General features: G+C 43.2%; 1 long non-coding RNA gene across 2 annotated transcripts in view; it reads left to right on the top strand.

The window, feature by feature from the left end:
• Positions 1 to 14522, top strand: part of LOC134338337 (uncharacterized) — a 128956-nt gene that overhangs the window by 97322 nt on the left and 17112 nt on the right. For both annotated transcript variants that reach the window (XR_010016211.1, XR_010016210.1), the window contains one exon: positions 7829 to 7990. This is a non-coding gene — a long non-coding RNA (uncharacterized LOC134338337). The remainder of the gene's footprint in view (positions 1 to 7828; positions 7991 to 14522) is intronic.

Genomic DNA, 14522 nt, shown 5'->3' with positions numbered 1-14522 from the left:
GTAACTCAGTTCCTGCTCAGTGTTAAAGTATTTGACAGTATAAATTATCCCTTGAAATCCCCTCAATAATCCTGAGAACCCTACTATTCGAAACATGGTTATTAATCCTGAAACACTTTCATGAGACTGATAATAAGTAAAAGGATGGAAGTGTCAGCAGTTTCACAGAATTGTCACCTTGCATTTGCTACCAGAGCCTTTCCTCCTTGACAGCTCATACTGCGATGTCCCAGTAAAGCTAGGATTGATGTTGCAGAGATGACCATGGAGCCTTTTTATTGTAGCCCAGTAGTGCTTTGTCCCCATTACGATCATTGGGCTAACAAAATATGCATGGAATAAAGGAGGGGAAGTCGCCATGCCAGAATGTAATTATTGTTCTCAGGTGAGGTGAATTGCAGTTTGAATTTCAAACCTCCCCTCCTTTGTGAAGTGTCTCTGTACATCTCTCACACTTCAGAATGAATGTGCTGTACAATGGGAATTAAAGATTAAATCATCTTGCTTGATTCCTTAGTTTTGTGTGAGTCTTTGGCATTCATTTCAGTGAATGGAGCAGGACAGATGGGACCTCCACTTAATATCCCATTAGGAACCATCTCTGACAATCCAAAGCTGCACTTGGTGTGTATCGGCCTGTTTTACTTTCTTGGAGAAGAGCTGAGACTCTTAAGGCAAGGATTCTACTGTATAAGTTAAGCTGGCATTCTTGCTGGTTTGATCAGTTTGGACATAACTCCAAAACCATTGGATCAGTCTAGAATCTGATGTTGAAAATTCCTAGGATCTCCAACTTGATCTTACTTTGCCCTCATACAGGGTCAATGATAAGTGGACATGGGACTGGCAAGCAGCCCACCTACTCCCAGGTGGTGCACCTGTGTAGTGACCAAAATCTCAGCTCAGCACTGGAAAACCAATCAGCTCAGGAAAGATGTGGACAGCTTTGAGAATAATGCATGTGACAAGCAGATTGTCCTTTCAGCTTCTAATTATTTTTGAAGAGTGTTAGTAAATCTTTTTACTTCAAGTATGATTTCAATCTGAATGTGGTTAGTTCAGCCATGTACCAAATAAAGTTAAGAGCAAGGGTGGATTAACGTTCTGCTGTTGGGCCAGGGCTTCAGTTGATGCCTTGGTAACTGATTAAATTCCTTTCTTATGAATATTCTAATGCATGATATCTTCTTGTCATGAGTATTGAAAATGTGATCCTGAAGGTGAGATTTCTATTTCAAACAGGATTTGCTATTCCGTATTTAACTAAGGGCTCTGCTGATAGATTTAGTTTGTAGAAGGGGTTTAATGATATGACTCTTTTTGTAAAAGGTGCCCCGTTTGTCTTTCCTCAGTGCGATGTGACTACCAGTTCAATTGGTAGAATGATACAGAAACTCCAGAAAATCAACATCAACCTGTCAAATCTCTGGCTTAGATAGAGTCTGATCCTAACAGCAATTAATCTTTTTCCTGTGACTTATCATATTCTGCATTTAATAGTTACTTTGATCTCTCAAACAGTCCTTTCTATGGGCAATAACTGTTAGTGGAGGAAATGTATTTCTTGTCTTCTGTAGTGATAGGAACATGTGGATGTCTGACTGTTCATCATGTCACATCACAAGTCTACTGAAAGGAACTATACTGTAAGGTAGTGGTCAGATCTAAAACACAGTGAGCCTTTACAAAATTCAGTGCAATTTTGCTCTCAAGTAACTACTGGGGAATAAAACAGTGTTTGTTGTCAACTGTTTATTCTTATTTATTGGAGTGAATTAAGTTTCCCGAAGCCTCTTTTCTCTGCTAGCATGGATTCAGTAGGAGGCTGGGAAATAGTTCACTCAGCAATTTTGGTTGAAGATGATTTTATTCAGGTGCTAGGTTCATTGTCAATGAGGATGTGAGTGTTCACAGCATTCCTTCAGTTAGCTGTTTAATTGCCCCTTGTGTTCAAGACTTCGTATGGCAGCACTGCAGAACTTCTGTCTTTCTGATTACAGTGGGATTGTCCACCTCCACATATGCCGTTCTCAGAGTCAGATTTATAATCGCTGACTATATGTTGTGAGATTTCTTCGTTTGTGGCTGTAGTACAGTGCAAAGACATAAAATTACTATAAGTAAAGATAAAAATATTAAGAGGAATAACCTAGTTCATGGGTTTCATATACTGATGCACTCTTTACTGAGTATATAATGCTATGTTGTACCTTTTATAATTTGGCAATACCTGTTGCTGTTGGTGGCATGTTGTTCTACACTCCTCCCTGAGCCAGGGTTCATACTGAGTGTGATTCTGAGTGAATGATCGCAGGCTGTGGTGGAATACAGTTCTGTTATTCTTGGTCTTTCGTGCGTTGCGAGTTGTAGGATCCACTCTGAATCTGAACACAGTGCTGCCCTCAATGTGGAAGATTTTCTTCATAAACACTGCCACTAACTACTTCTGCCAGGATCATTCTGAACAGAAAAATCAGTGACAGCTGAGGACCTCCTCATCATCTTCCTCAGGCTTAGCCTAACAGTCATGTCCTTTAAGATTTGACTAGTTAGGTCAGATAAATGTTGAAGTGATCTGCCCTGTTCCAGCTGTGATGGGACCCAGAATTACCCCTATGAACTGTTATTTTGAAAAGAGAGAGAGAGAGAGTTATTTAACACAGACTTGTTTGTAAAGAGAGAGAGAGGTGAAGACTAACGGTTGGACTGTCACTTTAAGGCACTTGAAGTAACATTGGATTTCTGTTGAAGTGGAGATAGCACCGAGCAGTTCGTAAGTTGCTATGGTGACCGAGGGCGTTATTAAATGGACAATTGATGTTATGATTTTCGGCAGGTTGTTGACACTTTTTTCAAGGACTTTTTGCCTGCTTGCATTTCTTTCACAGAGAGAGGAAGGAGGGATTATTTGAATGACAGTTGATGTTCAGCACAAGAAGATAAAATAGGAGGTCAGATGATACAGACCTCAGACACATGTTTGGACACTGAATGAGCATTGTTGTGCCTGCAGGAAAAGGTTTTGGAGGATCAATCAGGTGGATCGATCCATCGCTCTTGCAGTGGAAAGAGGAAAGGGGTTGACTGGTGGGGAGTTGTCCATGTGTCCACCCTCGCCTGGGGGATAGCTCCACCACAGAAAACTGGTCCCCTTTGTTAAAGTCACAGTTAGTGACTCTTAAAGAATTTCGAAGGACAGCGAGAAGATCGACAGTGTCAGCTCACCTGAAGACTCAAATCTCTCCCCCTCTCTCTCTCCATCACTACTCAACTAAATACCACGAACTGAACTGAACTTTACTCATCATCGTAAGACTGTATCTTTTTACCCCTAGACTTAAAGAAGCTTGGTTTTTCATACATATATTTCCACACTTACTGATATACTTACTTATATAATTATTGCTGACCTGTTTGATTTATCTACAATTATATTACTGTATTGCGTTGTTACTTATAAATATTATTAGTTTATAGCAATACTGGACTCCAAAATGTTTTCCATCTCTGCTGCTTCTTTATTCTCATCACGGGCTACGTGACACAGCTAATTATGGACTTATCAGATGGAGAAGGAAGGTCAGTGGTGATCAGCAGCAAGTTTCCTTGCTCTTATTTGACATAGCTTCACAGAGTCACACTTGAGGACTCCCAGGGCCACTTCCAGCTGATTCTAACACCTGCTTTATTACCCTGCCTGTTCTGACCATCAGATGGAACAAGACATCCCCAGGGTGAGTGAGATGAGTGTCTGGGATGTTGGTATGATTCAATGAGTATGATTCACAAAACTAACGGACTCAAAGTGAGTTTGTTAAGTGTGTCCAGGACGGATTCCTGTCACAGTATGTTGACAGGCTGACTAGTGGGGAATGCCATACTAGATCTAGTATTAGGTAACGAACCGGGTCAGGTCACAGATCTCTCAGTGAGTGAGCATCTGAGGGACAGTAACCACTGCTCCCTGGCCTTTAGCATTATCATGGAAAAGGACAGAATCAGACAGGACAGGAAATTTTTTAACTGGGGAAGGGCAAATTATGAGGCTATAAGGCTAGAACTTGCGGGTGTGAATTGGGATGTTTTTGCAGGGAAATGTACTATGGACATGTGGTCGATGTTTAGAGATCTCTTGCAGAATGTTAGGGATAAATTTGTCCCGGTGAAGAAGATAAAGAATGGTAGAGTGAAGGAACCACGGGTGACAAGTGAGGTGGAAAATCTAGTCAGGTGGAAGAAGGCAGCATACATGAGGTTTCGGAAGCAAAGATCAGATGGGTCTATTGAGGAATATAGGGTAGCAAGAAAGAAGCTTAAGAAGGGGCTGAGAAGAGCAAGAAGGGGGAATGAGAAGGCCTTGGCGAGTAGGGTAAAGGAAAACCCCAAGGCATTCTTCAGTTATGTGAAGAACAAAAGGATGACAGGAGTGAAGGTAGGATCAATTGGAGATAAAGGTGGGAGATGTGCCTGGAGGCTGTGGAAGTGAGCGAGGTCCTCAATGAATACTCTTCAGTATTCACCAATGAGAGGGAACTTGATGGCAGTGAGGTCAATATGAGTGAGGTTGATGTTCTGGAGCATATTGATGTTAAGGGAGAGGAGGTGTTGGAGCTGGTAAAATACATTAAGACAGGTAAGTCCCCGGGGCCTGATGGAATATTCCCCAGGCTGCTCCATGAGGTGAGGGAAGAGATTGCTGAGCCTCTGGCTAGGATCGTTATGTCTTCGTTGTCTACAGGAATGCTACCGGAGGATTGGAGGGAGGCGAATGTTGTCCCCTTGTTCAGAAAAGATTGTAAGGATAGTCCGGGTAATTACAGACCAGTGAGCCTTACGCCTGTGGTGGGAAAGCTGTTGGAAAAGATTCTTAGAGATAGGATCTATGGGCATTTAGAGAATCATGGTCCGATCAGGGACAGTCAGCATGACTTTGTGAAGGGCAGATCGTGTCTAACAAGCCTGATAGAGTTCTTTGAGGAGGTAACCAGGCATACAGATGAGGTTAGTGCAGTGGATGTGATCTATATGGATTTTAGTAAGGCCTTTGACAGGGTTCCACACGGTAGGTTTATTCAGAAAGTCAGAAGGCATGGGATCCAGAAAAGTTTGGCCAGGTGGATTCAGAATTGGCTTGCCTGCAGAAGGCAGAGGGTCGTGGTAGAGGGAGTACATTCGGATTAGAGGGTTGTGACTAGTGGTGTCCCACAAGGATCTGTCCTGGGACCTCTACTTTTCGTGAATTTTATTAACGACCTGGCTATGGGGGTAGAAGGGTGGGTTTCAAGTTTGCAGATGACACAAAGGTTGGTGGGGTGGTGCTGTAGATAGTGTAGAGGATTGTCAAAGATTGCAGAGAGACATTGATAGGATGCAGAAGTGGGCTGAGAAGTGGCAGATGGAGTTCAACCCAGAGAAGTGTGAGATGGTACACTTTGGAAGGACAAACTCCAAGGCAGAGTACAAAGTAAATGGCAGGATACTTGGTAGTATGGAGTAGCAGAGGGATCTGGGGTTACATGTCCACAGATCCCTGAAAGTTGCCTCACAGGTAGATAGGGTAGTTAAGAAAGCTTATGGGGTGTTTAGCTTTCATAAGTCAAGGGATAGAGTTTAAGAGTCGCGAGGTAATGATGCAGCTCTATCAAACTCTGGTTAGGCCACACTTGGAGTATTGTGTCCAGTTCTGGTCGCCTCACTATAGGAAGGATGTGGAAGCATTGGAAAGGGTACAGAGGAGATTTACCAGGATGCTGTCTGGTTTAGAGAGTATGGATTATGATCAGAGATTAAGGGAACTAGGGCTTTACTCTTTGGAGAGAAGGAGAATAAGAGGAGACATGATAGAGGTATACAAGATATTAAGAGGAATAGATAGAGTGGACAGCCAGCGCCTCTTCTCCAGGGCACCACTGCTCAATACAAGAGGACATGGCTTTAAGGTAAGGGGTGGGAAGTTCGAAGAGGATATTAGAGGAAGGTTTTTTACTCAGAGAGTGGTTGGTGCGTGGAATGCACTGCCTGAGTCAGTGGTGGATGCAGATACACTAGTGAAATTTAAGAGACTCCTAGATGGGTATATGAAGGAATTTAAGGTGGGGGGGGGGTATATGGGAGGCAGGATTTGAGGGTCGGCACAACATTGTGGGCCGAAAGCCCTGTACTGTGTTCTGTGTTATAAAAGTAGCAACATAGGCTGGTATCAACACTGACATAACAAACAGCTACTGCCAATAAGCAAATCAGTCTTCACTTCACATAGCACAATAAAGATGGTAGAGGGGATTGACAGGAAGAGATAGAAGGTCATGAAGGAGAAATTAAGAGGGCCACATCAGATAAATTCTCTTGAATTGATAGTGTAGACACAGAAATTCTGAAGATGCTGGAAATTTTGAGCAACACACAAAAAAAAGTTGGAGGAACCTGGCAGACGAAGTGGCATTTATAGAAGGAAATTAACAGTCGATGTTTTTGCACCCAAAAATTCTAAAACAGGTAACTGAGGAGACACAATTTTCCAGAATTCTGGGGGACTAGAAAGCAGTAAATATAGTACTACTGTTTTAAGAAATGAGGGAAAGCTAACCATGAACAGTTAGTCTAATAAACATTGTCAGCAAAATAGTGCAATCTTTCAGTAAATGCACAGCAACAGTCCACTTAGAAATCCACAATATAAATAGGCAGAGCCATTGTACCTTTGTGAAGGGAAATTTCTGTTTGACAAACTTGATATCAGGATAAATAAGGGGGGACTAGTGGATGTGATATACTGTACTTGGATTTTCAAAAGGTATTTGTTAAGGTCCCACATAAAAGAATATAATACAAATTAAGAATTTAAGGGGCTGTGGGTGACATTTTATGATGGATAGACTGCTGATTAAAAGGTAGAAAATAAGCAAATTAATCTAGGGGAATGTCATGGTGTCATAAGGATCAATATCAGGTCCCTCATCTTTCCCTTATTTATATAAAAAGAAAGGAAGTGTAATAGTTTTCAGATTGTTAAATTATATTTTTTGAACATCCAAGTATATCACTAACTCCCCCTTGTCTACCCTGATCGCAAACAGAATTTTCCCTTCACTTAGCCACCTTTGGCTCTGTCTATCTGTATGATGGATTTCCAAGTGGACTGTGTTGTCTCAGGGCTCAATTAGGAGGATTCAGCTGTTTATCAATATTCAGCTGCATCAGTGGATTAGATGAAGGTGCTGCTGGCAATGTCTCCACATTTGCTGATGATACCAGCTTAGGGAGGAAAGCAAACTGTAGGAGGGTGTAAAGGTTTACTGACAGATTCGGTGAGTGGGGAGGAGGGTGGTCATGAAGTAAAATGTGGGCAAGTATGAGATAGTGTGTGAAGAATGTGTAAACAGCACTGTTAAATGGTGGGAAACTAGATGTGTGACTCATGAGAAGTAGAAAGTAAGCATTCGGGTATGGCCAGTGGTTGGGAAGGCTGAATTGGGCCATAATCTTGCTTTCGTAAATCTCAATTTGCGGTGTTATATGTAGCTTTAGTTTCAGTAAGGGGAGGTTAATACTGGTTTATAGTTTCAAATATACTGTATTTTTAAGAGGTAAAGTTCTGAACCAAAACATATTTGTCAATACAATTTTGAGGCTGTGGTTACACACAACAGTTTACTGGCAAGATTAGCTGAGAGTATCCAGCTAATTTCTATTGGTATTTACACACTATCTATTCTCCTCCCATGGAGGGCAACTACAAAACTCTTCCACCCTTGTCTGCTTCTAACCAATCCTTCCCTAGCTGTGCCTTCAGCTCAGATAACACAGTTCTTCTTTGTTTTATTCTCAGAAAACCTCCTCTTGCTGGAGTCAGCTTCGGTCCAAAGCACATGGCCGGTCCATTTCAAGCCATTCTGATGGTGATGGTGTGTATTTCATCTTAGCCACACGATGTGAATTGGCCCTGGTGTGAGATTAATCTGGGCCAAAAGATGTGGAGAATTCTTCAGAGGTAGGTTGTGTGAAAGGAAAGCCACTTAAACACGACAATTTCTGCACTACCAGAAGTATTGAGTGTAAACAGTCTGGTATATCCTGTATTTAGCTTCAGTGTTGTATTTTCTTCATTTACAGATGACACAGGCTCATTTATTTTTATATTCCTTACTATAACCTATCGTATATATTATGTCTTGCATTGTATTGCTGCCACAAAAATGACAAAAATCACGTGTCAGTGATAATAAACCTGATTCTAAAGATCGCCCTGACATTTTCAGACTGACTTATTTATTACATGTATACTGGAACGTACAGTACCTTGTTTGCGTTACCCAAGGATGTGCTGGTGTCGTCACACATTCCAGTGCCAACACAGCATGCCTACAGTGGTCAGCAGAACAACAGCAAAATGAGGTCCTTTCCACCTCCCTTCCATTCTCATTCACTCTGTCACACTCACTCACTCTCCCACTCTCTCACTCTCTCTCTCTCACACGCGCGCACACACACACACACACTCACTCACACTCTTTTTCTCTCTCTCACTCTTCTCCAATCCCAGGACAGACTGCCTCTGGGTCTCCATTCTCCATTGGACATGCAGACATCAAGCCTCTGACTTCCCCAGTGGATTCACAGACCCAAGGCTATGGCCATCGGGCCTTCACATCCAGACTTCCAGTCAACGTTTGGGCTTCCATCTTTGGTATAGATCCCAGGACTCCAGGTCTTGAATGCTGGACTTGCCGACTGGCACACCTGGGGGTGGGGGATGGGGGGGGTCACTGGTCCTCGAGCCTCCTGCTGACATGAACCTCTGATCCCACTGACCTTGCAGAGCTGCCCTGATTTCTGCATTAATGACCCTCTCTCCGTACTGTTGAAGGTGACTCAGTACTGAAAGTCAGAACTGTTTCGCTGTTAATTTTCGGTCCGATTTGCTGACTGAAAATTGAATTGTCTTTTTTCTCGTATGTGTTATTGGGCATGGTTTGGGAGAGTGAGCTCTTCTGTAAAGTCAAGGCATTCAAGAGAGGAGGAGGGTGTCCACGCAGACATGACTGTCTCTGACACATTCCGCTTTTGGCTTCAAAACCAAGCTCACTGATCAACACTGCATTTACAGTTGAAGCTACGACTATGCTGATTATATAAAGAGAAACATTATATCGTAGCACATCCTCCACCACCCCCCACAGGCTCATGCTCTGAATGCTGTAGAGCCTTCTCAAAGTCAATGAAGTGTATGTGGATTGTTCTCTTATGTTTAGTAAAGCCAAACCAATCCTCATAGAGGGATCAGAAGTGGAGAGAGTGAGAGAGTGAGCAGCTTCATCGTACCCCATCTGTTACTCATTTTTATGCACACATTCTTTCTCTCACTCTCCTTTTTCTCCCTCTGTCCCTCTGAATATACCTCTTGCCCATCCTCTGGGTCACCCCCCCCCGTCTTTCTTCCCGGACCTCCTGTCCCATGATCCTCTCGTATCCCCTTTTGCCTATCACCTGTCCAGCTCTCGGCTCCATCCCTCCCCCTCCTGTCTTCTCCTATCATTTTGCATCTCCCCCTCCCCCTCCAGCTTTCAAATCCCTTACTCACTCTTCCTTCAGTTAGTCCTGACGAAGGGTCTCGGCCTGAAACGTCGACTGCGCCTCTTCCTATAGATGCTGCTTGGCCTGCTGCGTTCACCAGCAACTTTGATGTATGTTGCTTGAATTTCCAGCATCTGCAGAATTCCTGTTGTTTGAGCTTCATGTTCCTGGGTGTCAAGATCTCTGAGGATCTAACCTGGTCGCAACATATCGATGTAGTTATAAAGAAGGCAAGACACTAGCCATGCTTCATTAGGAGTTTGAAGAAATTTGGCATGTCAACAAATACACTCAAAAACTACTATGGTTGTACTGTGCAGAGCATTCTGACAGGCTGCATCACTATCTGGTATTTGGGGGGTGGGGGGTGGTGGCTACTGCACAGGACCGAAAGAAGCTGCAGAGGGTTGTAAATCTAATCAGCTCAATCTTGGATACCAGCCTACAAAGTACCCAGGACATCTTTAGGGAGCAGTGTCTCAGAAATGAAACGTCCATTATTAAGGACCTTATTAAGGCATGCCCTTTTCTCACTGTTACCATCAGGTGGGAGATACGAAGCCTGAAGGCACACACTCAGCGATTCAGAAACAGCTTCTTCCCCTCTGCCATCCGATTCCTAAATGGACATTGAAGCTTTGGACATTGCCTTACTTTTGTTTTAATATATAGTGTTTCTGGTTTTGCACATTTTTAAAATCTATTCAATATACATAAATGATTTACTTATTTATTATTTTTAAATTTATTTTATTTATTACTATTTTTTTCTCTGTGCTAGATAATGTATTGCATTGAACTGCTGCTAAGTTAATAAATTTCACGTCACATGCCGGTGATAATAAACCTGATTCTGATTCTGAAGCACTGTTTGGTGCACCACACCCTCTGAAGACACACTCTTTTAAAACGTACCTCTCGTGTACTCCGGACAGTACCTCATTTGGCACAGATACAAGAATAATACCAGGCCCATTAACATGATCACCGTGTGCTGTTTTCTTAGTATTCTTCACTAAAATCCTGTCTCATCTGATACCTCGCTTCACAGTGTTAGTGTTGGGTTCAGTTCCTGCTGCTGTCTGTAAAGAGTTTGTCCTGTGACCGTGTGGGTTTCTCCCGGGTGTTCTAGTTTCCACCCTCATTCTAAAGACATAACAGTACGGGTTAAAGTTAGTAAGTTGTGGCATGCTATGTTAGTGCTGGAAGCATGGCAACACATGCAGAGCCCCAGCACATCCTCAGACTATTGGTTGTTGATGCAAATCATGCAGTTCACTGTGTGCTTCCATGTACATGTGACAAATAGAGCTAACCTATATCTTTAATTTCCCATTCTCTGGAAACGTTGTCCAGAGGCTGCTAACACAGGTTTTCCCTTGAGCATCTCTACAGTCAGTTGTTCTCACCAGGAACTTCTGCAGTTTGACAGCTTGGACAGTTTTTTTGGAGGGGTGGGTGGACGCCTTTGTGTTTCTCTCACAATCTTGTGATATCAGTGTACTGCGGGTGGCATGGTAGCATAATTATTTACAACGTCAGTAATCGGAAGTTAGAGGTTCAACTCCTGCTGCTGTCTGTAAGGAATTTGTATGATCTCCCCTTGACTCTGAGAGTTTCCTCCAGGTGCTCATGTTTTCAAAGACGTACGGTTAGGGTTAGTAAGTTGTGGGAATGCTATGTTGTGTGCTATGTTGGTAACTTGTGGGAATGCTATGTTCATAAGTTGTGGGAGTGCTATGTTGTGTACTATGTTCGTAAGTTGTGGGAATGCTATGTTGTGTGCTATGTTGGTAACTTGTGGGAATGCTATGTTCGTAAGTTGAGGGAACGCTGTGTTAGTAAGTTGTGGGAGTGCTATGTTCGTAACTTGTGGGAGTGCTATGTTCGTAACTTGTGGGAGTGCTGTGTTAGTAACTTGTGGGAGTGCTATGTTCGTAAGTTGTGGGAGTGCTATGTTTGTAAGTTGTGGGAATGCTATGTTCGTAAGTTGTGGGAGTGCTATGTTCGTAAGTTGTGGGAGTGGTGTGTTAGTAAATTGTGGGGGTGCTATGTTGGTAAGTTGTGGGAATACTATGTTGTATGCTATGTTAGTAACTTGTGGGAATGCTATGTTAGTAAGTGTGGGAATGCTGTGTTGTGTGCTATGTCCGTAAGTTGTGGGAGTGCTATGTTGGTGCTGGAAGCATGGTGACACTTGCAGGCTGCCTCCCCCCCAGCACATCCTCGGACTGCATTGGTCATCGACGCAAACAACACATTTCACGATATATTTCACTGTGCACATGACAAGTAAAAATCTCTAAAACTTTCTTTCCCCTCTTGGTTGCTGGTTTCCTTGTTAAGTGGTTTGCTTTGTGTTCTGTCCAATGCATTTCTTGTTCTGTAACTGTTGTCACTTGGTGGCCCTGTCGTTCAGGATATTGATGTTTGCCATTGAGCAGCTGTGTATTGTAATCGGTGTCTTGTTTACCACAGGCAACTGCAGTATTTGCTTGTGTTGCCTGGCTATCAGGGTAGTGTTGTTTGACCTCCTGATGTGCTTGCTGAACTGCTCGTAGCAATTGCCCTTTAACCTGTGAGATGTTATGCATGGAACGTGATCCTTCAGGGTTCATCCGGTTTCTGTGCCATTCTGTACGGTGAGTGTAATATTCGGCTTCCACTGCCTGCAACCTGAACAAGTTTCTCAGGGCTCTGCTTATGGATTGATTTATTTATTTAGAGATACAGCATGGAGTGTAGTCCCTTCCGGCTCTTTGAGCCATTCCGTCCCAGCAGCCCCTGATAACCTAATCACAGGACCAATCAGCCTGTCCTGTGCGGTGTGTCTTTAGACTGTGGGAGGAAACCAGAGCACCTGGGGGAAACACACGCATTCCACGGACAGGACATATTGAGACTCCTTACAGACAGCACCAGAATTAAACAATGATGCCCTGAGCTGTGGTAGTATCATGCCAAACCGTTCTGCTACTGTGGCACCGTATAACTTCTTTGTCCCATTTATTGCTGATCTTCATGTCTGGACTGGGTGGGGTTTTTGATTATTCTGGCAGCTCTACTAAGGCATCGAGAAGAATGTTTGCTCATCATTGTCATTTCTCAGAGCTCACTCAGGAGATGGTATTCCATTTTCTTTTCAGTCTGGTTCTCTGGCCTCACCTCAGCTCTATTCTGCTCCAAAAGGATGGCAGCGCTCTCTCTGTCCGGCCTCTCGGCCTTTCCCAATGGTGTAGTTAATATTCCTATTACTGCCCTATGCCTACCTTCAACTTGGAGGACCAGGGTGTCACTTTGGTCTGAATGTCTGACTTCTCCTCCCACCTCCTCAGACCAAATGAGAAGGTCTAACCTACCTGGCGTTCGAGCCCACAACAGTGCAGACCTTGAGGATTGTCAGAGCATGCAAGGTGTCCTGCTGTGGCAAGATACAAACACCAGGGTCAGTGTGGACTGGTGCCTCAGGTCAATTAACGTATCGGTTATAATGAGAAATGAGATTCACCTTCTGATCAGGTTTACACAATAGTTTTTTAATTGAGAACATTTTTTTTGTGTAAAGGAGCTTGAGAGATCTGGTAAATTTTATGTGATAACAGTAGGTTTATGTAGGGCAACTAGAGTGAAGTTGTAACCATTAACAATGACCCAGAACTGACTGCCTATAAAGATAGTGGAAGTATATTGATAAGAACAAAAGGTTAAAGGAGAAAAACCACTCAGCCCCTCAAAGCTGACCTGCCATTCAACAAGGTTCGGGCTGATCTGTCCCAGGGTTAGGGCTTTCAGAAGGGAATTGGATCAGCACTTTGAGGGCTGAAAAGTAGAGTAATGAGCTTGACTGGAATACTGACCAATGAGCTGTCCCAGAATTGATGGCCATGCAGTCTCCTTTAGTGCCCTCTTGATGCAATGATGCTGTAAAAATTTAGAAATGGGAGGCAAGGTCATTGAAATATGGGCAGCAAGGGAGCTGATGTAGAGACTGTTTCCTTTAATTGTAGACATTGGAACTGGACATTAGTTAGCTGTTCAGAATGATTTGAGAGATTTATCTCAGCAGAGTTGTATGTGTAAGACTTCACCAGAATCATGCATCATTGATTACATTCAAAGCTCAGACAGAGCCCTTTGCAGTTTGCCTGCTGCAACAACAGAGCCTACAGCGGATGCAATCTCACTGGCTTTCCATTCGGTCTTGGACCACCTGGACAGGCCACTGTTTATCGAAACAGCTCAGCATTCAACATCGTCAACCCCTCAGGACTAATAAACAAGTTTGACAACTTGGGCCTCTGCACAGCTCTCTGCAACTGATCCGTTGACTTCCCAGGGAGACCACAGTCAGTGCAGATCAGAAGTAACATCTACTTATCAGTCAAAACTGGTGAACCACAAGAATGCATGCATAGCTCTCAGCTCTACTCTCACATCTACTCTTTCTACACTCATGACTGTGTCACTAGGCACAGCTCCAACACCATCTATAAATTCTTTGATGACATACTGTTGGTAGAATCTCAGATGGTGGTGGTGTACAGGAGTCAGCTGGATTAGTTGATTGAGTGGTGTTGTAACAACAACTTTGCACTGAACGTCAGTAAGACTAAGGAACTGATTCTGGACCCAAGTGAGGTCATCAGTGGAAAGGGTGAACAGCTTCAAATTCCTAGGCTTTAACATATTAATTCTATCATGACAAAGGTGTTCCATTGGCTATATTTCTTCAGGAGTTTTGAGGAGATTTTGGTATACTACCAAATACTAGTAATTTTCTACAGATGTACTATGGAGAGCATTCTGACTGCTTGCATCAATGTTTGGTACAGAGACTCCAATGCCAAGGACTGCAAAAAGTTATACTCAACCAGCTCCATCATGGGCACTAGTCTCCCTACCATCAAGGGCATCTTCAGAAAGTAGTGCCTCAAGAAGGCGGCATCCAT

Source organism: Mobula hypostoma, chromosome 27 (assembly GCF_963921235.1).
Source record: "Mobula hypostoma chromosome 27, sMobHyp1.1, whole genome shotgun sequence".
Taxonomy (NCBI): domain Eukaryota; kingdom Metazoa; phylum Chordata; class Chondrichthyes; order Myliobatiformes; family Myliobatidae; genus Mobula; species Mobula hypostoma.
The sequence above is the reverse complement of the archived record's forward strand: the minus strand, read 5'-3'. Positions and strand labels throughout refer to the sequence as shown.